Source organism: Falco biarmicus, chromosome 11, assembly GCF_023638135.1.
Source record: "Falco biarmicus isolate bFalBia1 chromosome 11, bFalBia1.pri, whole genome shotgun sequence".
In the NCBI taxonomy this organism is placed as follows: Eukaryota; Metazoa; Chordata; class Aves; order Falconiformes; family Falconidae; genus Falco; species Falco biarmicus.
Window position 1 is genome coordinate 25,298,049 of NC_079298.1, and position 27,154 is coordinate 25,325,202.

Here is a 27,154-nt window from a genome sequence, read left to right on the forward strand (position 1 = left end):
AGTCCATTGAGGTTATGCATTAAACCACAAAGATTTAAATCTAGATGCCATGTATACAAGCAAGTGCTTTGAATCACATACTCATTTCAGAGCTAACATCACACACTTTTGGTTTGTTTTTGCACTCATTTATGATTGGCTTTAGGTTAGGCTGCAGACTTGCTTCTCACTTTACCCAGCGTTTCATTCCTTCTACTTAGAGTAACTCAAGGGCAAATTCTGATCTGTCCCGTCATCTTCACGGCAATAGCTATGCTTCATAGATAGGTATACACACAATCAATATGAAGATGTGCAGATCCTTACTGGAGCTTTCCTTCAGCTTTACAGGGCTTGAACTTTACAAACATTAATTGAACCAGAAAAATTATGTAAGCTTAATATAACTTGCTTCTTTACTGACTTTAACTTTGCAAAGTAATTTATGTCTGCTCCAAATGGGTTCAGAGTACTACCACATCCTCATGGGGTAACGATTTATGAAATGTTAGCACACAGGTGAATATGTGTAGTGCAAGAACTTGCAGATTCAAATCCTTTGTTTCCCTTTGTTGCTATTTAATTATGAGTGAAGTGGAGGCAAAGAGTTTAAATAAACCTAGTCAAGTTTACATTGCCAAAGAAACACTAGAGAATTCAAGAACTTAGTATAACTTCCCCTGTACTTGGGCTTTGTTGCTTTTTCTATTTGGGTATAGCCCAAATCTTGTAACTTCTCCCACGTTCATTTCACTCTACCCTTTATCAGATTATTTCCTATTTATTTTGCAATTATGCATTTTATTCCAGGAATTGTTTGCTCACTAGCACACTTCTGAAGCCAGGCTCAGAATAAAGGGCCTTACAGTCTTTCTTACTAAGCAATGTTTCCTTTCCTTGGTTTTCATTCTTGAATGGAAAACACAGTTTCGAACAGCATTCATTAAGAAATCAAGAAGCTAAACGGTCTAAAGACAACTTATAGCTTGTCTAGTTACTGTTGGTCTCCAAATTAATGAAACTGCTGCCTTATCCTGTTGAAATAATGGGACATGCACCACTGCTCTGCTCTGCTAATAAGCAGATTTTACAGTAATTTGTCTTATAACTAACCAGTAATGGATATCTCAAACTTTCAATAAGATTTTCATACATGTCAAAATAATCCATTCCATACATGTTAAAAAGAGAACAGTTTTAATAAATAATAATAAAAAACCAAACAAACAAACAAAATTGAACATGACAAACAACACTGGCAATATCATTACATGCTTTATTCCTGCAAGATAAAAGGTTTGCATGTTAGATGATCTGTCTTTAAAATATTATGGTGAAATATAAACCTAAATCATATTTTCTTATAAAGGAATAAATTAATTGTTACCATCAGTATAAAAATTTGTATCAATCAATCCAAATTCTCTATTCCATGGCATTATCTAGGATATAAAGCTGTTTTCATGTTAGCCTATGATTTTATATTCCAACAAATGCTATTTGGGAAATAAGATTGAAAGATGAAGCATGGAAGAAAATGACATTTTGTGTACCATCTAATTACCAATTATGTGCCAGTGGAACTAATCAAATTGTATAAATTTAGACTGCAGATTCATCAACCAGTTACCTTAGAGAACATGTTATGCCCCTCATCAGCAATTCAACCAACAGTCCAAGTATTAAACAACTTACAATGGATATTATAGGGATCTATTTTATTCAGGCAAACACATCCCCAAGCACAGTAATTAAAAGCTGCTGTGAGTTATAATATTGCTAAAATATCACTATTGATGTAAATGTATTTTAAAAGTCTCTAATATTAATTTAAGTTTGTTACTTAAGCTACAAGAGATGAGTAATTTATGATACCAAATTAAAGCAAATTGAAACCAATGTGCTATATTCTACAAAATCACAGTTTTCCTAACCTATGTTTATGACACAGTACAATAAAGTGATGAAATACAGATAGCAACTGGCTTCTAAAAAAGCTTTCATGCATTAATTTAGGTGCTTAATTTAGATTTAGAAGAAATTATTTGGAAATACAGTATGTTGACTCTTACCTGTGCGTCATTTTTCTTTACACATAAAACATCTTGATTAAAGGTAATTTTATTTTCATATCCCAAGAACTTTACTTGAATTAATGGCAGACATCAGTTTGAAAACACATCATCTGCTGGTGAATGACTTTCAGAATGTATCTCAAAAGAAGAAAAAGAGGAATATGTTTTCTTTCTATTCATCAAACTCCTCACAAAAATATACTCTAGTTAAAAGCACTACATGTTTACCCATGATAATACCATCTGAACTTTCCATCATTTTGCCTGACCATTCTTATGGAATCAATTTCTAAATATGGTTACAGCACTATCCCCAACTTTTCTGAGAATTACTATTTCCATTAATGAAAACATTAATAATCTCTAGATGCTCAAACAAACAATTGAAGATTTTGCAGAAAAAAGTTTTTAACTCATACAGCACTTCTTTCTTTGTGCAAGCCACTAACTGAATTACATGTGGATAATTCAAATATTTCTTATTTGATGGGATATCGAGTATTGTACTAAATATACATATATATTGGTTTATGTTCAATCTTTATTCGATTAATGTTTAAAAAAGCCAGCCACACACCTTTGCAGACTGCTGTGTGCACTGCATTAGGAAAGAAAGTCCCATTCAGCCAGGGTGCAGCTCACAGATTTCCCCAGCCAGGACTATCCTACCTTGCTCTTGAATCTCATCTATGGCCCCAGGACTATCAACAGAAATTAATGAAAATTACTCTGCCATAATTCGGACCTGTACTGTGGCTGCATACTGTAGGCCATCGGCACAGGCTTTGTGATTAGCTAACAATAGAGGCTGCAAGAATTGCCAGACTTGCTTTGCCTGGACTTGGCTTGCCAAGAGCTTTGGTTTAGCTTTAGCTGTAATGACAAGCTTCTAATGAGCAGGTTGCTATTGCCTAATTCATTTTAGTTTTACTTCGCTTCATGTGGTTGCCTATCATAATAGACACATTATTAATAATTCTGATACAGATAAGAATAATAAGGAATTATCCTCTGTACAATGAATTATCTCAGGCACTAAAATTATGCTGCTGCATTAAGAAGCGCAGCCTGTGGCGGAGGCAGGGGTCTTGGAGATGCAGCAGCCAAAGGACGAGACCTGCAGCTGTGAACAGCTCGGCAGTGGTAAGTTACTGGTCATGCATGCTTCAGAGCTGGACAAAACCAGTTTTAGGGGTAAGGGAAAGGACACAGAACAACAACTGAGCATACTCAAAAATACATATAGCAAAGTCAGGTAGAATGTGGAGCTGCAGGCCAATGAAAAGTGGGGTGTAGAGTTTTTCAAAAAACACAGAAATGACCAGACCTTTGGAGAGGAGAGTAAATGTTCACGTGATTCTCCCAGCAAAGAGGAGGAGGAAGAAACCTCCATCAGTAACATGATTCCCTGCAGGGCCCCCAAAGGCTGCTGACAAAGCAATGCGATCCTGAAATGGCCTCCAGACCGGGAACAGCAGCAGCAGGTTGAGCACAATACCAAAAAGCAGAAATGTTCAATAATTCATGAGGTTGTTTTTCTTCTAACTTTTAAACATAACTAAATTATCTATATTAACAATAACACTGTGCATAGTAGTGTCGTTCTAACTGAACTAGCAATCACTGTTTGTTGTATTTTGGTCACACTCTTAATCAAAATGAAAATAAATTCTTAGCTTCATATACCTGATGTGTTTCCCCTTGCTCAAAACAAGCCATTGAGCACAGGAATACATAGATGCAGAGAGGATATTTGTCCTGTCCTGTTTTAATCCACTAAATTTCAATATGTTGCATACAATTAAGTCCATATGTTCCCAGAATCCATTTGGAAATAGCTGCTTCCTCCGAGTGCTCATTATACCCAGACAAACTGTTTCCTACAAACATCCTAATCAGGCAGTGGTTATCCAGTTCCCTGACGCCTCTCGAAATATCACTCCTTTCTCCAGCAGACAAGCAAAACTATAGCAAAGCTAGGTCTAATTTCCCAAAGCTAGGAATACAACCAAGGAATTAGGTTTCTAAAGTCTCATTCTGTTTTTTTTTTTTTTTTTTATGGAAAAGCTCACTTTTTTAAATATAACTTTTGCTGTCTTCCTTTATGAAAAACGTGCATGTTTTGGGTAAGAAGCAGTTACCAGAAGCGGTGGTAGCTGTACCTGCCCGGCACACGGTATCAGCCCCCCATGGCCTCAGACTGAAGGCTGCAGACCACCGTGTTTTCCATAGAGCTGACAGAGAGAAGGTTTGGTGCGCCTATGAAATCAGACCAAATTAACTCGTACTGTCATTCTCTTTACCCAAAAGAAGAATTGAGCTATGGGCCCTGCAGTCTGAATGGGAATGGCATACACATTAAAAGTCAGCTTTGGGAATTCCTTTTCTATTATTACCCTGAACATAATATCTCCACATCTCTCTTCTGACAATATTGTCAGTAATAGTTTGTCTAGCTATAATTCCTCCTTTGGGAACCAAGTACACAAAGATGACAGCTTTACAATTTAATTAAAGGCAACAATGGAGAAAATATAATAATAAAGTGAGTTTAACATTTCATGAGAGTCAGATACAAAGGCAGAGATTGTCGAGTATCTCATCAAAAAAGCACTGAAACACTTTTTACAAATTACTCTAGAATAGCAGCCCTAGAGGTTCATGCTGATATGTTGAAGGTCCCAGCTTGTAGGGTGTCTTTACAGTTTTGTACTGTGTATATATACAGCTAGAAAGGAGATAATAAACATAATGCCTGTACATCTAAGAACAGCATAAGGTGCATCCTACTGGTAGATAAGCATTAGTGATATTGCAGAATCTAACTATATGAGAAATTTTTTGGTAACATCTATCTGCTGAGAATTTCTGACTTTTGGCTGCAATTCCAGCCAGAAGAGAGGATTTTTGGCAATGAGGAAAGGTGCTTGGTCTTTAGAGTATGTATTCTTTCTATTTAACTACAGCCGAAAGCCATGAGACTATGTATACTGTTCCCTAAAAAATTACTCAGGAAACCATTTCTCTGAGACAGGTCCAGTTTCCAAGTAGAAGGCTTGGCAATGATGCACAAAAGAGGGAAACAAGGACAACAGACAATTTAGGCTAGTGCATTTTACAGGGGAAAGCAGCTTAGTTCTGAGATGCAGTCATCAACTGTAAAGTGATTTTAGATAAAACAAATAAGCACAAGCTAGAGGAGGAGGCTGTACCATGGGCTTCCTCATAGGCAAGTAGGCAGTGCATCCACTTCCCGTTCAGTTACCTTTCCTAGCTCCTTCTCCATGCAGGTACAGAGCCTTCAGACAGCTTGTTTCAATGTCTTGAGAACTCTATCACAATAAGTTTATTTATCTTTACAGGCTTCACAGATTTTCAGTTATTCCTCTTCTGTCACCTGATCACTTCTTGCTACCTTTGGGCCATATCATCCTATCAGTCTGTGGGTCTTGGAAACAGAAACAAACAGCACAAAAAAACCTCCCCACTTTTTCCTTTCAGAAGGAAGATGTTTAGAGTCTCCTTCCACTCTGGATGATCACATGAAATAGAGTTTTTTCTAGCTCTTCCTTGTCAGGTGAGCAAGGACTCAGTGTGGGTGCACACCACCTCTTGTGACTAAGGACCAGTTCCCTGGGCTGCTGCAGGCTAGTCCCTGCCCTACACTGTTTACCAGATGCCTTTGTGAACAGCCCCTGGAATGTGCTAGCTGTCACTGCTGAAGTGCGTGGTGCCGCAGGGCAGGCAGCCAGCAGGACACAGGGCTGCACCGGGCTCTTTGCGTGGGGAACACAGAGATGTGCAGATGCAGGTGCATCACAAACCTGTACAGCATCACTAAACCTGACTGTGCGGACATGGAGACACACATGCATGGGACTTGCAAAACCAAGGTTTGGAGATAGGAGATCAGTTTCAAGCACTAGCATTTCTGCAAGAGCGACATTTTACACTGTAAATAGTAAGAAAATAAACAGAGCATCCATGTTTCCTTGCCTTTTATTTCACATTGAAGGCTGTTACACCTTCTGTGCCTAAGACATACTAATGTATCAAAAAGCTCATCAGACATTGCCTCCATCAATACCACTATGTCATCAATGATGGGAATAACATCACCAGACGAAAGCAGCTCCAGGATACAAATTGTACCTTAATTTATGTTTGTTTATTTTTTTAGAGCTGTGGAAAATGTTATCCTGAGATTCCATCAACTATGGTAACTAATTAAAAATTATACAAATATGTATGATTAAAGTGAATATTTTCCAACCAGTATTTTTCACACACCTGTTCTTTCCCAGCTATGAGATGCAGCAGCTGGCAGCAAAAGAAAGCAGAGAGAGGAAAAAAGTCCTCCTGTGTAACAGAAGGAATGTCCATTAGCTAAATGGAAAAAAACAAGATGACAAAGGGGAAATTACAGACTAGAAAGTTCAAGAATCCAAATTAGTGTTAACAGTTCAATTTATCTTGCATAATATTACAGTAATTGGATTTTGTCTATCATACTGCTGTTGTGACACACTTGGTTTGCTCTCTTTGTTCCTGACAGTTTCCCACAGAGACCACTGTGTGATGGAGATCCCTTTTTCAAACTCCAGCATCTCTGTTCTCCTTGCTGCCATAGCTGAAACGCATGTGGCAGGCTGCACTTACACCACCACTCAGAAGTCATGCATACCTGTGTGATCTGGATGGCTGCTCTTCACTACAGCAACATTATGTATACAAGATGAAAAAGTTCTTATATATTAATACTTTAAGACTTAAGGCAGCTGCTAAGAGTGTCAATGCATATTTCTTTTTTTGGTGGTTTAGTCATCAGCAGTGAAAGGTAAAGGAGTAATTTTCATCAGCCACAGAAGACTGAATATAGGTCACGGTGAGTTCAAAGACAAATAATTTAAGAATCAGAGCCTCAGTGGAATGCATCAGAGGTAGTGCCAAGTAAATCACTGTGTCAGTATGATTGATTAAATATTAGCAAAAAATGTGAATTGATCTTAAAAAAGAAAAAAATAAGCTTTTTTTTTATTATGCTATAAATATTTTTTCCTGCCATGCTACCATTACCTTTTCCATTTATTATATTGGCCTATTATAAAACTATAATGTTTGCTTCAATAAAGTTAAGCAAATTTTAATTTAAAATCTGTAAAGGTGAATCTCAAGTAGAAACAATGCGCAGCTAGCCAACATTGTATAATACTAATTTAAAACACTGTAGTCTTTTCACATAACTAACAGAATAAATTCTGCAACTCATCCTAAATCTCAAAAATAAGCACTTAATTTCATGTGATTAATGTTAAGCAAATTATACTGTTTCAAACGTAACAAGGAAATCTCCAATCTCATTGTCTCAATATCACAGATCAGTTTAAAAAATGAACAAAAGTGTGCTAAAAATAGCAGGTAAGAAATGTTGATATAGAAAAAGAAAAATACATCCCTTACCACATAATGCATAAAAATACAGTTGATATTTCTCTGGTTTTGCAAATTTTTCAAAATTCTAAGACATCCCTTCTAAACATTAAATCTCAGTAAGCAACATCTTTTAAAGTTACCGATTTAAATTGTAAACATACTGGGATTTAGTAGAAATGTCGTCTTGTGACATCAGGGAATAAAAGAAAACTGTCCAGTCTGTAACTAAAATAACAGCACTAGAGTCACTGCAGAAACTGGTTAAAGGGAAAAATACCATGACAAATATTAAGAAATTCTTTCAAGATATACTCTATTATTCTAAAGACTGCATGTACATATAAGAGAATGTAGTGAACTACCACATTTTCAGAGTTTTAAAAGTGCTGTAGAGGGCTAGTGTTGAAAACCCTGACTTGCAGTTAGTTCGGGGCCCAAATGAGGCCAAAGATGTTCCCCTCTGAGCAATACTTAGTCTTGGGAAGAGCAGGGATGTCTTGCCTAAAACTCAGTCTGGGCTTTGAGATAGGACAGTGAGCAAAGGAGCAGTGGTCCAACACCAGAGCTGTCTGAGGAACGTTGCAGCTCTTGTGGGGCAGAAAACACAGCAATGTTGCGGCAGAGGAGGCCACATTATAGAGCAGGGTCTGGGAAGACCATGAAGGGAGATTTGGGCAATATGGGGAATTGAGAAAGAAAGTGCCTGTGTACTTCTCCACTCCTCCCTTCTAACTGATGAGAGCAGAAGAAGAGAAGGAAAAAGAGGAGAGGAGGAAAGTGAGAGAGCAGTGGACAATCTTTTTTACCTAGAAATACCAAACATTTCAGAATCTCCTGGAGGAGGACTGCTTCTTACCCACCTAGTATCAACTTGTTCCGACCAATGACTCCATGCTAGGATACAACAAATCTTATTTCAAAAGCAGCAGCAGAAAAAGAAAGGCAATACAGGCATCCAATACATGAAGAATATTCCAGGAATGAAGTCAACACATCAGATATATTAGGAAGGTCAATGCTGAGACACAATGCAGAAGAGAGGGCAAGAATAAGAACAAGAATGGTGGAGCTCAGGAAAAAAAAAAAAAAAAAAAAGCAAAGCAAAAAAAAAAAAGCAAAAGAAGAATGGGATGAGTGGGTATCTCAGTATAAATGAGAGGTTCTGTCTGCACCACTAGGGAGCAGAGCATACTGCACTGCTATATGTGAGTTGAAGGAAGGGTGAGAGAAAAAAGAGAGAGAATGGTAGACAAAGGTAGGACTGATATCACAAAGGTAAAGAGCAAGAACAATTCCAGAGGAGATGAATGGGAAATGTTCAGACAATTATTACATTGATTTAGAGTAGAATGCTTTTCCTCATCTTGCACAATTGATCATAGTAAAAATTCCTGGTTTTTTTCTTGAAAGAAGAGACAGGTTGGCCATTTATAAGTGATGATCTGTCCACTGTAAACAAATTGCTTTTTCTTATACTAGCATCTTCATTACTTAGCTAAGCAAGTAAGTCAAAGGGAATATTACCAGAAAACATCCTTCTGTGAATTTCTATAGCTTAGGAAACAAGATATTTAGGCAGACCTCTCCTACAATAGAGATATTTAGAGATCTAGAAATAGCAAGCTTACCGGCTACACAAAGGACCACTTTAATGTCCAAGTAAATGTAGACTCCTTTTGTTCAGCAGCATTTAGGCTGGAAAAAGCATCAAAATTCCTCTCACTCTTTGGACATCTCATGAGGTTTCTCCTGCCTCAGGGCTGCAGGAGCTAACTCTTTGCTTGAAGGTGGAGGTGCACATTAAAAATATGAACTGAACAATGAGAGAACTGGAAAGCTTATCTAAACTGCTCTTAAAATTATCCTGTAACTCCTGCATCTGTATTGCTTTTATATTTTTATATTAATATATATTAAACATATCCATACATATTTAATATATGTATTAAACTTATATTAATTTATATAAATTTATTTATATAGGCTGACCTGTTTGGTTACTTCAAGTCAAATGCCCTCTGGACATTTGTCGATATACCCAAGCTGAACTATTAACCTCAGCTATTTGGGCAATATCTTGACAAACCAAACCTCTAAAGTCTAATTCAATATACAATGCTATAGTAATAATAGATGAATTAATTTCACTAAAATTTCACTCATTATCAACCTACATCCACAGCCTGAATACTCATGAAAAGGCAAGGTTACTACAGTACTACCTTTTATACCTTCCCTGATTGTTAGCATGTCAACATCTGTGAGAGAGATCTTTGCCATATTTGAAATCAAATACGAAATCAAATTTGATTTTCATGCAAATTGTTTATCTCAGCATGTGATACTTCAGGGAATGATTCTAATTTGAACTGAGGTACTTTTAAGAAGCATTTTTAACGTCTAGCTAACTTAGGTCACATACGAAGACTATGTAGTCGTTGAAATGTTTATACTTTATGTAAATAAATCGTGCAAATGTACCTTGCAATGATTTAACATTCTGGTATAATCATTCAAATAAAAGATACATTCAGTTATAACGTTTGCATAGCAATTATTTCACCTTGGATAACTACAAATTCTGCATTCTTCATTTAATTGTATGTTAGTCCTCTAGATCTCATAAATGGTATGCAGATATCCTTTTTACTATCTAATATTTATTTTTCCCTGTGCTGTGTTTAATCTCTGCTTCATGTTTTTCTTCTAGATTTCCTTTAACACAGCAGCACATGATAGCTTTGTATCCCAGCAGAAAAAATAAAAAAAGTATACAAAGGAATATTTTTGTCCAACCATAAAACGATGCCAGAAACCCAACAGGGGCCAAACACCATGTTGGAACAAAAATAGTCCAGAGATACATTTTCAAAGTTGAGCACCTGCTGTAAAATAACCATCTGTGTTTAACTGTAATTTAATTATAGGTTCATTCCTTTTGTGTACACTGGAAGGGTCTCATAGGTCTTCCCCAGTTGGTCTGAAATCAACTTCTGGCATTTTGCAAAAGCAACAGACATGTTCTCTTAATAACACCTGCTAAATTTTTTCATTCCTGTTTCAGTAAAAGTCATCTGGGATTTTACAATGGTGTTCAGAAACAAAATAAAAATTATTAAATCTGAAACAAAACCCAGCATTAATTAATCGCCTGACCTAAAAAGCCATAATTATTGGCTATCAGACATACCACTTCCCTTTCCACCAAAGCAACCCAAGTATCACAGAACTAAAAGATTATTTATTAGTATTTTTGAGGAGAAAATAAAATCAGTATTCTTCAAAGTTCCCCAAGGTACCATGGCAATCTATATTAATTGAAAACGGCAGCGTTCTGCACAATACCTCAAAGCAAAATAAAGTGCATAGGCATTAATACCCGCTGAAGCTAAGCCTGTCTACGAGAGCTTTGTTGCAACTAGAACAAAAAAGCAGCACAGCACCTTCTCATGGGTAAAGGATCCAGTCAGAGACCCCAAATTTAATCTTAGCATGGACACTTTATAACTGTGATCACCTCATTAGGACAAATTCTTCAAATTAACTACCTAATACAAGCTTGATTGCAGATTTTTTTTTAAAAAAAGCTATTGAATTGATTATTTCAAATAATTAATTACAAGATAAGGGATTAAAATGTCTTACATTTTCAGTGTATTTTTATATATTACTTAAAATGCAAATAAATTGTTACCTGGTGACTTAAGTCCTATAGATGAACCTTAGCAGCAAGCAGCACTGAAGCCCTTTAGGAGTATTTTAATACAGAGTCTAATAATAAATTGAACATTCAGCCACTAGCAGGCCCATTACTGAGCTTTTACATAGATAAGAATAATGGCAAAGATACATCTTCTGTTAACAGTGGCTGACAGAAATATCAGCATTAGCATGGTACAGAAAGTTTCATAAAACATTAACTATTAAAAACTATTTAAAAAACGTAAACTATTAAAAACTATTTTAAAAACAATATTTTTTCCCCACTCTGCCAAAGTGAGAGAGGTATTCTATAAACTCAGGGATGATGCACAAGAAAAAGACAACAGTGAACCTGGAGCTGGGAATACCACTTTTGTGATTTTTGTGTTTATGTGTTGCATGATGTATTATTAAGTCTCCTGGTGCAAAGCGGTGATTGCCTTTGCATCACTTGTTTTTTTATGTGGGTTTTTTTCTTCTCTTATTAACATGTCTTTATCTTGACCCACAATTATTTTATTTTTTTTTTTAACTTTTCTGATTGCCTACCCTATCTTTTGGGGGGCAGGCAGGCAGGGGGCCATGGGGCAGTAGGTGAGCAACTGGGAGGAGTCTTTGTTGCTGGTGAGGGTCAACTCACCACAGAGCTCCTGTTGTTATACCTAGCAGTTTTCCCAGTGACTGCCATCTCAGTGCAACAAAGTATTTTTCTATGCACCTTCTGGAATATGAGTATTTTGAAAAGTAACCTACACTCTGCACCTTAGTAAAGCCTCTGACACCGTCTCCCACAGCATTCTCCTGGAGAAACGGGCTGCTCATGGCTTGGATGGGTGTACTCCATGCTGGGTTAAAAGCTGGCTGGACGGCCAAGCCCAAAGCATGGTAGTCAATGGAGTCCCATTCAGCTCACGAGTGATGTTCCCCAGAGCTCGGTACTGGGGCCAGCTCTATCTAATATCTTTATCAACAACCTGGATGAGGGGATAGAGTGCACCCTCAGTAAGTCTGCAGACCACACCAGGCTGAGTGGGAATGTTGATCTGCTTGAGGGTGGGAAGGCTCTGCAGAGGGATCTGGACAGTCTGGACTGATGGGCCAGGGCCAACTACAGGGCCACTTCTACAAGAAGTGTCAGGTCCTGCACTTGGGTCACAACAGCCCCACACAACATTACAGGCTTGGGGAAAAGTGGCTGGGAAGCTGGAAAAGGGCCTGGGGGTGTTTTTTGATGACCAACTGAATAGGAGTCAGCAATGTGCCCAGGTGGCCAATGCAGCATACTGCATCCTGGCTTGTATCAGAAACGGTGTGGCCAGCAGGACAAGGGCAGTGACTGTCCCCCTGTGCTCGGCATTGGTGAGGCTGCATCTGGAATACCGTGTTCAGTTGTGGGTCCCTCACTGCAGGAGGGACACAGAGGGGCTGGAGCGCGTCCAGAGAAAGACAACGAGGCTGGTGAAGGGACTGGAGCACAAGTCTGATGAGGAGCGGCTGAGGGAGATGGGGCTGTTTAGCCTGGAGAAAAGGAAGCTCAGGGGGGATCTTATTGCTCTCTACAGCTACCTGAAGGGAGATTGTAGGCAGGTAGGGGTAGGTCTCTTCTCCCAGATAACAAGTGACAAGACAAAAGTTACCCCAAGGGAGATTTAGATTGGATATTAGGAAAAAAAAAAAAAATCATTGAAAGGGTGGTCAAGTATTGGAGGTGGTGGAATCACCATCCCTGGAGGTGTTTAGTTCTAAATGCATAGATGCGGCGCTTAGGGCCATGGTTTAGTGGTGGACTTGGTAGTTCTGGGTTAATGGTTGGACTTGATGGTGTCAGAGGTATTTTCCAATCTAGATGATTCTATGATTCTATGTTTCTATGATTCTAAGAGGAGACAATGCTGTCTTGGCAAAATACGTTAAGAACAGGTTAGCCATATGGAGCAGCATCTAAGATGAGCCTACAGGCAAGTGCAGGAGGACACGGCCCTAAGACAAAAGGAACAAGAGTACAATTTACCAAAGCTAAAAAAAAAAAAAAAAGTTACAGAAAGATAAAAACAGTGGCTCTCAAGCAGAGGAAAAGCAGTTAGAGGGCAAGCAGGACTCTCATCTCTTTTGTGAGTGTTTTTTATGCATCTCTGTCTAAAGAGACCAAAGGAAACTGAGTAACATGATTGATTGACTGATTAACATGTGGCTGGGCACATGACTTCCAGAGTTTTCTCAGGATAAGGAGGCTCACTTGCAACTGCATTGCAGTAGCAACACTTCCATCCTGTTTTGTGAATCCCAACACATCTCTAACACAGATTAGGGCAAATTCTTACATTCAGGGCATAGAGTTTCAAAGAAGGGTAAAAAAAGAAAAAAAAAAAGTAGATAATTTCAAATGTGCAAGATGAGACCCCACCCATAAAGACCATGAATTTGGTCCCTGCTGTGGAGAACCAGAAATTTTATTGCATTTGAGACATTCACACTCTGCAAATACTGAGAGAGGGACTCATTAGCTAGGTGGTGAATGTCACTCAGTTCAAGGGCTCCCCTGCCCCTAGCCAGTTCAGCTAGTAGTTTGTAGGACTGCAAAAAACAGAGAGATGAAGTTCTAGAAACAGGTGCTGTTTGCATGGTCAAGGTCAAGGAATAAGCAATCTTAGAGAGTGGAAGGAGAACGAAAACCCTGAGGAGAGGTAGATATGGGTGCAGGGTCTGTGACTGGGCTCACACAGGGGGGAGAATTGTAACGGAAAGGAAGGATTTGGCTCTTGGCCACCTGAAATGGCTAATTCTTGCACAGGATCTAATTTAACAGGTCGGTTGGAGCCACTCTGTACTTTTTCTAAGTTGTTAGACCACTATTCAGAATATACTAAGCTGAACCCAGAATCCCATCTACTAAGAGGAAACTGCAGGAGATGAAAAGGACCTCCTGGACCACCAAGTCTATTCCCATGTTATCACAGGCAGCTGTTTTCATCGCTCCAGTAAAAAGCCATGCAGTTTTTGCTGCATGTGTTAATACCATGTATAGCAAGCCTAGCAAGCAGAATTACAGGGTGGGAAAGGCCGGACAACCAGAACTGCCAAGGGATGTGTCAGATCAGACATTTTACAGGTCGGGACATGAGTAAAGTCTATCTGACAGACTTGCTGGCTGCTGCTGCTGACACCTCTGGCATTTACTACTTTCTGCGTGGCTATAAGCTATCAGGGGACCATTAGAATAAATAAATCTTACTCTGAAAGAGCGTTGAAGACACAGAGAGGGAGTCTGAAGTATTTTTTACATTTAATGCACACACACACACACCCCCTATTGTCTGACACCATAATTGAGGGGGAGTTACTTGTTTTCTTCTCATTGTCCTCCTAATATGTATGGGCTAAACTTGGGCCATACCACAGAATACAAATATAACTTAATTTTCCAGCAATTATAGAATGTTAAACTTCACAGTTCCATGTTTCATTTATTTCTTCTGCTATTTAGTTAATCCTGCTCCTTGCGTGAATGATATCTGTGCTAAGGTCTGCCTTTCACATTTGCATATTTGAAAAATACAGTTCTATCAAAAAATATTTTTTAAAGAAGTCTTGTCTCTTTTTCTGGTAACAGAAACTTTACTATTAATTAAAAGCAAGGAACTGGGAAGATATAAATAAATTATGCCATTACTCAAAGAAGTAGTAAGCACATCACCACAAGTCTGCTAAAGAATCTGAGCTCATGAAAGATATGTTGGTACAATACAGACAATCAATCTTAGGGAGGCATCCACCAAAGACGTAGTTGTAGACAAGATGAAGAAAGTAATGAGACCCATCCTTCTTCAATCAAGTGAGCATGGTTCTAACATGGCACACTTAAATATTACTAAAAAAATCTCACTTTGGCCAGTTCTTTCTCCATAAACATATATACACACAAATATAACCAATTACAGAAAGTAAGTTAACACTACTTGCATTTGTAAGAGGGTAACATTAACAAAAAAAAAAGAGTGAAATGAAAATTCAGTGGTGGTCCAAATAAAAACCAGAGAAAACCAACAAAAATGAGAACCAGGACAACTTCTGTAACAAATGTCCTGCTGTATCAGCTGAAGTGTTTTTCCATGGTTTAGGAAAAGTAAGGGTATTACTATCAATACATTTCCTCTATTTTAGAACATTGTTCTCTATTCAGAAGAAAGAAAATCATTTAATGCTTGGTAAAAAAAAGTAGTGGGTAGTAAGACACCACACACCCTAGTTCATGATTTCTAAGTGGAAACATGCACAAAACTATTATCAGTAAAAAGTCATACTGAAATTTTGGGTTACAATAAAATTCTGCTGTATGACATTGTACAAACCCTTCCTCAAAAAGTGAAACCAGTATGCCACTTTTTTTTTTTTTTTGCATACAACAAAGTCAGCAAAATCTAATATTCACACTGAAGACTTCTGTAAGTCTGTGGGGGCAAGTACGTTATGTCATATACTGTTCAAAAGTTAATACCACTCAGAAAAATCTATAATTTTTTGATAACATTGATACTTATGAAAACCTCAGGGAATTCATTGATTGCCCCAGAAACACTGCTAGGAAACTTGTTACACTCTTTTCTGAAAGATGTACAGAGTTGTGAAATAAGAATGAATGTTTTAAGGAATGGATTTTTCAGATATATGTGATTAATCGTGCTATAGAAAGCAGTACTTTGTCAGGAAAAAAAAAAAAATAATGTAATGAGCTTGCATGAATGTTAAGCTTACCAGGCAATACAGGTTTCACAGTGTTAAGGACACAATTTATGTGATAAAACTGTGAAGTTGCAGAATACATGGTTAAAAGTGCACAAGTTTCTTGAGTACTTAGGAACAGTCTCAAAATTGCATATGGATTTGGGATAATTGTGAGGTATGCATGAAAGAGTAAAGATTTACTGCTGCTTTGGAAGATATTAAAAATCCCTCAGATAAAGATTTGCATTACTTGGCTGTAGGTTACATATATTTATTTTAAATTAAAGAAAAAAGTACAACCATTGGACCTTCGACTTCTGATTGGTTTCAAGTTTGACTGGCATGTTTATAAGGGACTTTAATGAAGTTATATACTTCAAATGTGGTAAAAAAAAATCTTCAGAATGAAAAATGATAAAAAATGCACTGTTTTCTGACAAAATTAATTCCTTCTTCTCCAAACTTCCATCCATTTAAAATTATTTATAACCATAGCTATTAAGCTTTAATTTAATTAAAAACTCAATCCATGCAAATTGACTTTGCCCCTTGTACTGACCACCATTCCAGCTATAATTGGGATGCAGCAGAGGAGCCACAGAGAAGAAAAAGTCAAAACATATCTTAAAGAGTTAAATACAACAGCATGTAGCTGTAGCTGATTGGCACTGAAGGGGATATGAACACACAACAATTTGCAGTATACATCTGTGCAGAGAACTGAGGAAGATATCAATTACTTGTACTTTTTTTTTTTTTTTTAACTTGTTGATAGACAATAGCTGCCACAACCGTGCCATGGCACCTTCTCACTCCCAGGTAAGCACACACAGAGGGAACAGGTTGGCAGCAAAACCAGCTGAAGTCATGGTTATATCCTCCCAGTATATGGCTCGAAAGAGCAGAATCCCCCATGTCCCCTGTAGGTCCAAGCTACACTTCCAAAGGCAACATAAATAGGTCCTGCTTTTACTCCGGGTCTTTTCAGAACTGCCAACTGAACACCGAGTGTTCATCATTTGTGTTGTATTAGTATTCATTATATTGATGTTTTCACAGTGTTTTACTGCTGTGGTTTTCCTCAGAAGGGCTACTGACGGGCAGAGATTTCTCACCTGCTATTCCCCCTCTAGACAAAATTGTACTCTAAAGTTGCCTGAAGAAAAGCAATATTACTTATTATATACCTGTGGAAGTTGAACTTGCACGTAATGATGAGGTATTTAAGTTTCACAATGCTCTTCCCCACAGTATACAACAAATCCCTGTTTTTATGTTAGTTTATGATTAGCTAGGTGTGGATTAAATTGCTTCTGAAACCACTTTTTGTTTGTCTAAACATAGATGCATACTGCTATGCTTCAAGCAGAACACTTGCCTCAGCTTTCAGTAGTTATTCACGGGCTGCTTACCCAGTGACATCCAGCAGATATTTCAAAATCATTTGCTAGAGAAAGTAATTGAAACAAATCAGTAAATGAAACTGCATATAATTGTTAGACACTCTGTCCTAACAGTTCCTAATTTGCTTTTCATCATGGATCAGAAGGGATACCTGAGAAGGAGCAAATACCAAATCTAGTTTCTTCGCATTCTGAAGAACAGCGGACATTAAACAGATTCACAGTTTAGCTGCTAAACAATGAAAGAATACTCCAAACACATAGATCTGTCCTTTGATTGTCATTCACTTTCGTACCATTTCAATTTTAGTAATAAATCCATTGTAATCTTATTTTAAGCTATTTTTATTTTGCATTTCGCCACCTCCTGCTTCCTCACTACTCCCTGGTCACACAATACTTTTATTTTTATTGTCTTTGCTGCTACTCATTTTCTGTTTTGTTAGAAAGAGCTTGTTCACACTTTTCCCCAGTGATAAAGTCAAGAGTAAATACTAACTAAAATTTACTCATTTGTAACGTAGGCAGTGAAGAACCCCTTCTTTCAACCCAGCATGTACTACCTGACAAGTGAGTTTACTTTTTACTTACCATGAAAATGCAGCTTTCTGTTATGATCAAAGGTGTTACATATTTCTATGTAGTATAAATGGCAGCCTTGCTTAGCCAAGCCACTGCCTGCACCCACTGATTGCCAACAAAGATGTGTACTCAGACTTAAATAAAGCAATAGTTTCCTCAAAACCCTAAATTGTATCTCGGCCCTTCTCAAGCCTTACTTTTTTTTTTTAGCTTTGCAAATCCCTAGTTACTTTAAGCTCAGACATACATTAAGCAAACATCTGAAAGTGAAAACCTATACTTTTCAGGCAACATAACAGCGCCAACCGCCATTCAAATCAGATGCCCACAGTATTTCCCGTCAATATTTCAGTGCAATCTTCTAATCCTGAAGTGGATTTGATGTAGTGGAGAACAGTGGCCAAACCCAAATTCATATCTAAACCCAGGTGTCATTGCAAAAATCCTTCACTTTGTTCACTGAGTTGAGTGAGGCATATTGTTGAATATTACTCTATCCTGTGTGAAGCAAAAATACATTCAACAAGTCCTCTTCTCCATTTGGCTGAAATATCTTCCACAATACTCTTATGGAAATGAGACCGGAATTAAAGTATTCCACAGGTTCGTTTTTAGTTCATTCTTTTCAAGTTAAAATAGTACAGAACTGTACAGGACAATTTTTACTGGGCTGTTAACATTTTCCTTAATTTGTCCTGAATTTCTGGCATCGGCAAGCTATACTAACTTCCTCAGTGTCACTTTCTTGTAAATCTAGCACAAAATACCTCTGATGTCTCTCAAATGTCTCAGTTTCTACTTGTACCCCTCACAGATCCATAATAATATTTCAAAAACTCATTAAGAAATGCCATTCAGGTGGCATATGTGCAATCCTACCTACAGGTAGAGGGGTTCCTCCTTGAATTGGTAACAAAAGTGGGGATCACACCATGCAAGCAAAGTACAGATAGGATTCAAATGAAGGAAAAAAGCACCTTGACTAAGACTTTTACATGTCATCAAAAAAACCAAGCAAACGGATGCAACTTTGCTTTCTTCCTCTTTTTTTTTTTCCTGCAACAGCTGAGAACAAACAGCTCTAGACTCGCTTGATAGCAATTCCATACTCATAAGCAGCTGTATATATGATAGATTTAGTCCAGTTGCTAAACTAGTAGAAAACAGGTATTTTATTGTAAGTCTGTCTGAATAATGTAGTAAATACGTTTTTAATAATAACTGAAAATTTAACATGTTTTCACCTTACCATTCTTTGAATAATCAGCATTTCTTAGAGAAAGAAAAAACTGAAAGAAACCCTCACAAGTTTAGGAAAGCTGGAACTGCAGTAACATCATCTGCAAACCAGGAAAACTATGTTTTACTATTTTCTTAGTACCGATCTTTTTCTCGCAAGACAACCCTGACCTGTGGATCCACAGGTCTAACACCTGCAGCTGTTTCAAGGTGGTCTTGGCTGAAGGAGCCATAAGCTTACAAAATTGAGCATGCACACTTTAGGGACCACAACAAAAGCCACCCCAACAGCCTTCCCTTGTCTGGCTGCACACGTTTTCCAGGACAGTCTCTATATTACACAGTTCCATACCTTATTTTCCACAGACATGGTGTGTATTTCACAGTGACTCAGGTCACATCTTGCAGGAGGTTAATTTTGTACAGAAGATATTACAAGCCTCTCTTTACTATAGAATGTGGTGGAAGATCAGTTAAAGTCTGCTACTACAGGCTTAAGGGAAGAAGCATAAAATCAGTGTCGAAATGACTGTGGGGAGACAACAATATATATACAGGGATGAGAGCAATGCTACAGGAGTCAGAAATCCAGAAGACAGTAAAGGAGGAGCCAGGAGAACACCTACTGCTCTGCAGAGGTGTCTAAAATTCTGTTTTCATCACTACTCATTAGGTTCCTTCCCCAAAAGGATTTTTTTTCCTCTGGTGAGGAAATATTTACTCTAGTCAGGATTTTTACGAGTAAATATAAGGTGCAGATGAAAATGCCTTTACAACTTCAAAAATTACCCAGTAAATGAAAAAGTGAAATTATAGTCTCAGGCTTGCAGCACTTCAGTAGTATCCAGGAAAACACAGTTACACAATTTTACAAAGCCGAGATGGTGTTTACACTGCACCTTTTTTCCCAACTAATTATAGCCTCTTCATTTTCTGGGTGCCCAGCAAGCAATACCTGGGCTATATGTACAGCCTTTCTAGATGCAGTGTTTAGCTTCATAATGTAATTTTTAATTTTTCTGTTCGATCGAAGGGCTAGAGGTCTTTTTGGCTGTAATAAAATATTACTTGCAGATAATCACTTCCCCCTCCTTCCCTCTCAATTCCAACAAAGGAAAATTTTTGTAAACCTTTTAAAAGCTCAGTTATTTGTAATTCTCTCTTTTTGCCTTTAAGAAAGAACTGTTTTCTTCAGTTTACACTATTCACTTAATTTCCTTACAGCTAGGATTGATTAAACACATAATAACTAAACCTTCTCTTGAAAGGCAATTTGCAATGGTTATGCTGCCATGCATTTCAGATTATATTTTTAAAATAACTGTTTCCCCAAGGGTATTACCTAATCTCTAATACCACTAAAAATTTAAAGGTTTGCATTTAAGAATTCAATTTCATATACAAAAATAGCTGTTTATTACAAACCCACTCTTCGCATTTCAGTCAAAACTGTTCAGACTCTACCTCTAACATGTACTCCCCACTCTGTGATCATGAAGTTATTTTTTAACCTCAGTGGCTTTGATGAAATACCAGATTGAATAAGACCTCCCAAAGTCTTTCAATACTATTCTTAAACTATTTCAACAGAACTTTTCCAGGCTTTTCATTCACAACAGATGTTAACTGGTCAAATTGCTTCCATAGATATAATCTGTCACTTATTGCATGTTACTCTCACTTCCAATGACAGCCTTAGCTAAATTACGTTTATTTACATTTTGCCTGAATGCTCAAACATATAATTTCTTAATGAAAAGTCATATGTAAAAAGCTGACAAAATAAAAATGAATCAATCCCTGTAGTCACACATAAGAGTATATTAGATATTAAGTATTTTAATTCAAAATTTTACAAATGCACATCTTTTATTTCATGCAATACTGCATACATGCATTAGGAATGGTTTATTTAATTGTTTGGCATTTTCACAATTTTTGGTGAGTTTTAATTACTAAAGCAATTAAGAAGAACCTAGAAAATACTTATAATGAGCTGAAGTCATATGCTTTAGTGTCACCCTGGAGTTTTAAGGCACCTGCCATATGTTCTCTTTAATAATTGCTACTTTTGCTTTCAGTAAGTAAGAGAATTATTAACTTGTAGAAGCTTTTGAGATATATGCACTTGTGACTAGAAATGTCACAAGAAATAACGTGAAAATGTTATTTCAGTCTTAAGCAGTCTGAGTTAATACAAGGTTATACTTAAGGACAGGGGCTAAATTGACACATTTCCATGAAAAAGCAGACACCAGATGAAAAATCACTGTTTTAAAAATGTATATGAAAAATTAAGGAAATTCTTCTGAATTTATCAGTCATGGGGATTACCAGATCTAGTATGTCTGATTGGGTTGAATTACACCCCTAACACATTTCTGAGTTGTGTTTTCTCTAGTACTACTTTATTTATCAGTATTCACTCATTAAACAACAGAGTTTGCTATGCTTTACATTTGCATGTTGCAACAAGCTATATACGAATGTATGAAATTGATACTTGTATTTTTGAGCAGAATTTCTATCAGATTTATACCTGACATTTAAAAAAAGATCCCTACACATTATATATGCTTAAATGCTTCAATTTAAACAAAAAACAAAAAACAAAAAAGTCATATGACAAAGAAACAGATAGCTGTCACACTTATTAGGGAAGTAACTGATGACTAAAAGCTATCCCATACTACTCATATCCACCACATAAAAGAAATGTATTGTTTTATATAATGACATATGTAATTTATTGCATGTCCCGTCATCCAAAACTAAAGCTTTAGAGAGATTGGTTCTAAATTAATTGCTAATATAGCAGTTTCCTTTTACTTACTTTGCTGCCCAATAAACACAGCAAACAAAGTTTTTAGTACATCATATTTTAATATTTTGGAATTGAAATTAGCATCAGCTATTCATTTTAAAGCCATGATGAAATATTTCAGCAAAACCATATGCATTTTCTTGTGCTGAAATCTGGATTGTACTGAAGTAAATGAAGGGTTTGCCATTTACCTCAATGGAGCTGGAATTTCATGCTAACATTTAAGGAAAGAAGCCATCAATCATGACATATTAAAAAGGAAAAGTCCAATTTATGATTGTTTTTCTCATCAGAGGCCTCATCACAGAGTCTGTTACAAGCAATTGGCTTTAAATGATTTTAAATCCTGCTCTTCTTCAGGAGCTTCACTGAGGAAAAAACATTCAGCATATCTTAGTATTATTGGAGAAACAGCAGGCTCAATTGCCCTTGTTAAGTACAAAACAGGGGTTAACAACAGATCACCCATGGATCTATATATCTAATCTACATTTTTATGTACACCTATTTATCTTTGTGTCTCTCTATGCATAAATATTTGAAGACAGCAACAGAAGGAAAAGTTAGTATTTCTTTGTACAAAGTTTAAAGCTTTCATCAGTGAAAACTGCTAGAGTTGATCCATTCTGATAATTAGATGAATATTAAATAGGGCATTCCTTCAGCAAAGCAAAAGTGCCTCTATCCCAACCAAGCAAAAACATCACAGAAGCAACATTTCTAGCATCTTCATATTGTGATGTGCTTTAAAAATATTCTTTTAGCTTGATGTTATAAGAGACAATCCAATTCCCAAGGCTTTGACACCTGCACTCTTAGCAAACCTTTGCCCAATGTTTTTATTAACTCAATTTAATGGAACCTTTTTTATGGTGACCTTAAGAATTTAATAACTCCTCAATGCAAGGACAATACCACCTGCAGGCTCCTCTGGGATTAAACTGTGGTAGTTCAATATGTCTGCAGGAACACATAGAAGAAAAGCAGAAGAAAAATATTCGAGAACTACACAAATCAGTCACTCATTGCTGAGGTTGGGTATTATGCCTGGTTATGATGTCTGCTCCAAGACATGTGACATGAAACTCTGCATCAGATATATGCTGCAGCCTACTTATTGCTGCTTAATAGTATTAATCTGGCTTTGATCATGTCAGATGTGCTAGCAATTTTCAATTCCAGAGTGTCTTCCTTTCTGACAGACACTATGCATATCTTACAGATACGATCAATACGTTATTAGTCAACAACCTGACAAGAGGCACATAAATTAATCCCTTTCTGTCAACCCAGCAGTTTGTACTCTAGTGAAACCTCACCCTTGCAGTATGCATGAGACTTATCTTAATCCAATTAGGGTAAAATGAACTTTTTTTTTCCTATGGCTCTCTCCATCTATGTTAATTCCAACCTCTGAAGACAGCTGCTCTGAGGAAATAATTTTATGCTTGACCTGTTATGGGCAAGGTTAAAATCAGTATAGATACATATATATGCAAGGAAAGTCAATGAGCTCTCTCTCTTACTTCCCCCTTTAACCTCCACTAGCATCTGTAAAATAATGCCAGGGAACACTGCTGATTTCAAAGTGACAGGGATGTATTTATTTTAGTTGCATAAAGGACTCTGTCACTTTGGCTTTACACTTGGTACAACATGTACCTTTGTTTTGCTGAGGGGGAAATTAATATGGAATGACAGCCCTGTCTGTTGTATTGCAGAATTTGACAAGCAAGGGGTGTTAACAGCCTAGAATATGCAATACAAATAATTTCTTCTCTTTGTGATAGTTATCATATGTAATGACAACCACCGTTAAGGAAGGAAGATTTGTTCAGTACTATTATTTCTCCAGCAGAAAATACTTCAGATTGCATTTGAACTCTTTTTGGTGGTAACAGAGAGGGGTGCAGTTCTGTAAATAATGATACAGTGCATGTCGAGGAGTCTTTAGTAAGGCAGTACTGACTGATGTCTTTCTTTACTCAGTTTCTCTTACAAGAATACATAATATGACCAATGTGGGCCATGACTGTTCTTCTTTCACCTACACTTCCACTAAATATCTCCCCTACCCATACCTAACTGCCCTGGGCTATTTTACATGGCTAAACTCCACCCCATCCCACTGCCTAGCAGCGGAAGGAGGGTGCCTAGAAGATGGCTGCAACTACAGTGTTGCATTTGTGTTGCAGGGGTCCTGTGCTGCTCAGTCAGCTTGCCTGCATGATTGAAACCAGGGACAGGAAAAGACAGAGAAAAATGGCTGCTGCAAACTACAGTAACAGCCTTCTCATGGGAGCACCTGGGGATACCCTACTTGTGCCCATTTTCCTTACTGTACCATCCCACAGCTGTGCAGAATGGAGAGACTTTGTTTTGCACTAGTTTGGACTACTACAGGTTGTGGAAAGCACCATTTGCATACATGTTGTGACAAGAGGCAGGTGTGTAACCACACTGCCCTATATTCTTTGGTCCTATCTAGATAAGATGTATTCATATAAAATGCTAGCATATGATAACATTACCTAACAGCTGAACCAAAACCTTTAGGTTTTGCAGCACAAAGGGCACCAGACTCTTTTCCAATCTGGATTGTTTACATATAACATTATCCCACTAACAGACAAAAGACCCCACAAAAAACCCTGGTCTCTGAAAACTCCCTGAGGCAAAGAAGATGAAGCAAATACTGCTATTTCTGTATCTAGAAAAGAATGATTTTTAATGCCATTTATGGGGCACTGCAAAACAGACTGTAATCATCTTAAAATCAGCCCAAAGGTTTTCTGAACTGCAGCTTTTAGCCTCTGCTTAGTCAGACATAATTGTAAGACTCATGCCTTACTTAAATCTTTCCCAATTTTATTCACACTAAGAATTTAGTCCTAAGGTTTGTTCCACTTTAATATTATGTTTTTTCTATCTGAAACAAGCAGCTGCATTAAATCAGGAAATCCTTATTTTCCAGCATAATTAAAAAAATAAAAGAATTTTCTCAAACACTTAAAAGTAAAAATCTCAGCTCTGAGAAAGGACAAGCAAAGAAATCTGCAGATCAAAAGTCTGAGGAGTTATGGATGTGTAACCCCTATGCTTATGTCTCATCATAGTATCTCAATACCCAATTCCAAACCTTTGAAACTTTCAACATTATTGTAGCATATCTGTACTATGAAAGGATAATAGGCATTCTGGGTTTGAGCAAAATATTTCTCCAGCTAATAAACATTTACCTTTCTTCATTAAAAGTATATCAACATGCATAATTATATCAAATGCCATCTCACAGCACCCTTTCTAAGCAAAACTATGTGTCAAATTCAGTTCTCAAAAAAACCTAGCTGAAAAAGAATCACATGCCCCTGGCACTAAGTGTCACACCATGAAGGATAGGAAAACAAAGAGGTGAGATGAAAGGAAGTCTCTTTGAAGAAACATTTCCTAAAGGTAAAACTGCATTCCTCTCTTTTTCCTGTACTTAATTCCGGAAAACTTCTTGGCAAGTTGCTCTGTAGATGTTCCTGAACAAGAAGCACCAAGTTCACTGTCAAAGCATAATTCTAGTTATCCTCGATGCCAAAAGATTTAGCCATATCCAAAACCTGTAAGTTCAGGGAAGAAATTATTATTGTTTGGGAATGTTCTAGACAGATTAAAATGAGGTAGGAGCTTCATAACCAAAACCTTTATGTATAACAAATGGTCAGAAGTACTGCTGAAAGTTTTTTCTAATTAGTGGTGGCAGATAGCTATATTTGTCTGACTTTGTAGATTGCTCAGTTCCCAACATATTTGATCATATTCATTGATATGTCATCTTGCAAACAGGGAGCTAAAGCAGAGTTTCCAAGAGTCTGCCACAGGACAAAATATTATCTGCATACAGATTTTTACATACTGATTGATATTCACGGGGCTAACATCTGGATTTACACAGAAATGCACCTATGTAGATAACTTATCAGGCCAACGTTCCAGCTAGCAAAACAGAAGTGGTCAACAGCCCACTGTTCGGAAGGACACTGCATCCAGTTAAGAATACTTACACATACAGCAAGATGTTTCATTCATAATGCCTTTCCTTGATAGTGGGATGCCAATGGAATATACCATAAACACGGTGTCAACATTTTAAAATACCATGTGAATAAGCACACGAAAATTAAGGAATCACCACAAACCTAAATAAAGCCAAATCAAACCATTATTTCTCTAACCTGAATCAAATCCTGAAAGAGCTTGTGTCCCAGCTTGGATTTTGCTTCTTCTTCCATAAAAGTGTGAAAGTACCTCAGCAGAGATCCTGATACCTGGATTTGTTGGTCTGGCTCATGTTGGAGTGAGCAATGCTGTCAGGAAAGGCTGCCTCTCCCCACAGCAGGCACTAGTCTGCACACTCACTTCACAGATGTATGACAAGTGGAGCTGTGGCCATTTTGCTAAGCCCAAGTAACATCCAACATTGCTAAAGCCTGCAGCGAATACTGCCTTTTAGTGTCCTCTCATTCCTTTATCTCATTTGTACACTTTATTGTTCGGACATGCACTACTGTATGTATATGCCTGTTTCCATACATTTGCATATACAAAGCATTTAATGGTGGAGAAGTATTCAAAACATCTCATTTCTTTTCTGTCACCTGAAAAGGTACCATCTCCCTTTTCCTTACCATTGTACACTACCATTTGTTTTGGGTAAAGTATGATTTTGCAACTTGTCTCTAAATCCATGATCTTACCAGAAAAGTTCAGAGAGGTGGATGAACTGACAGTGGTGATTACACCCTAGTGAAAATTCAAAAGTGGGGACTAAATCTGCACCTTCACAGCTTTCTCCATCTCAGATGTTACATTTTCTGATGCAGATAGATTACACCACAGCAACTTGAAAGTGTCCGGGTAAAACTGAAACTGGCTTGGACCGGCACTGAACCTAAATAGTTTATAGCATAGTTGAATCTGAATCAGAACTGAACTGAAAAAATTAGTCACTTGACTCCCTGTCAAGAAGCCCAAACAAATATTTTTCACAAATACTTTCCCTATAACTTAAGTACACTATGATCAGCAGAGAGGTGGTTTTGTTTCATTTTACATATTCATTGTATTGTAATACAAAGTTTAATTATAGTCTATTGCCCCCAACACATTCTGAGTTCTATTTGTGAATGCCCAGTGTTGTTTAAGAT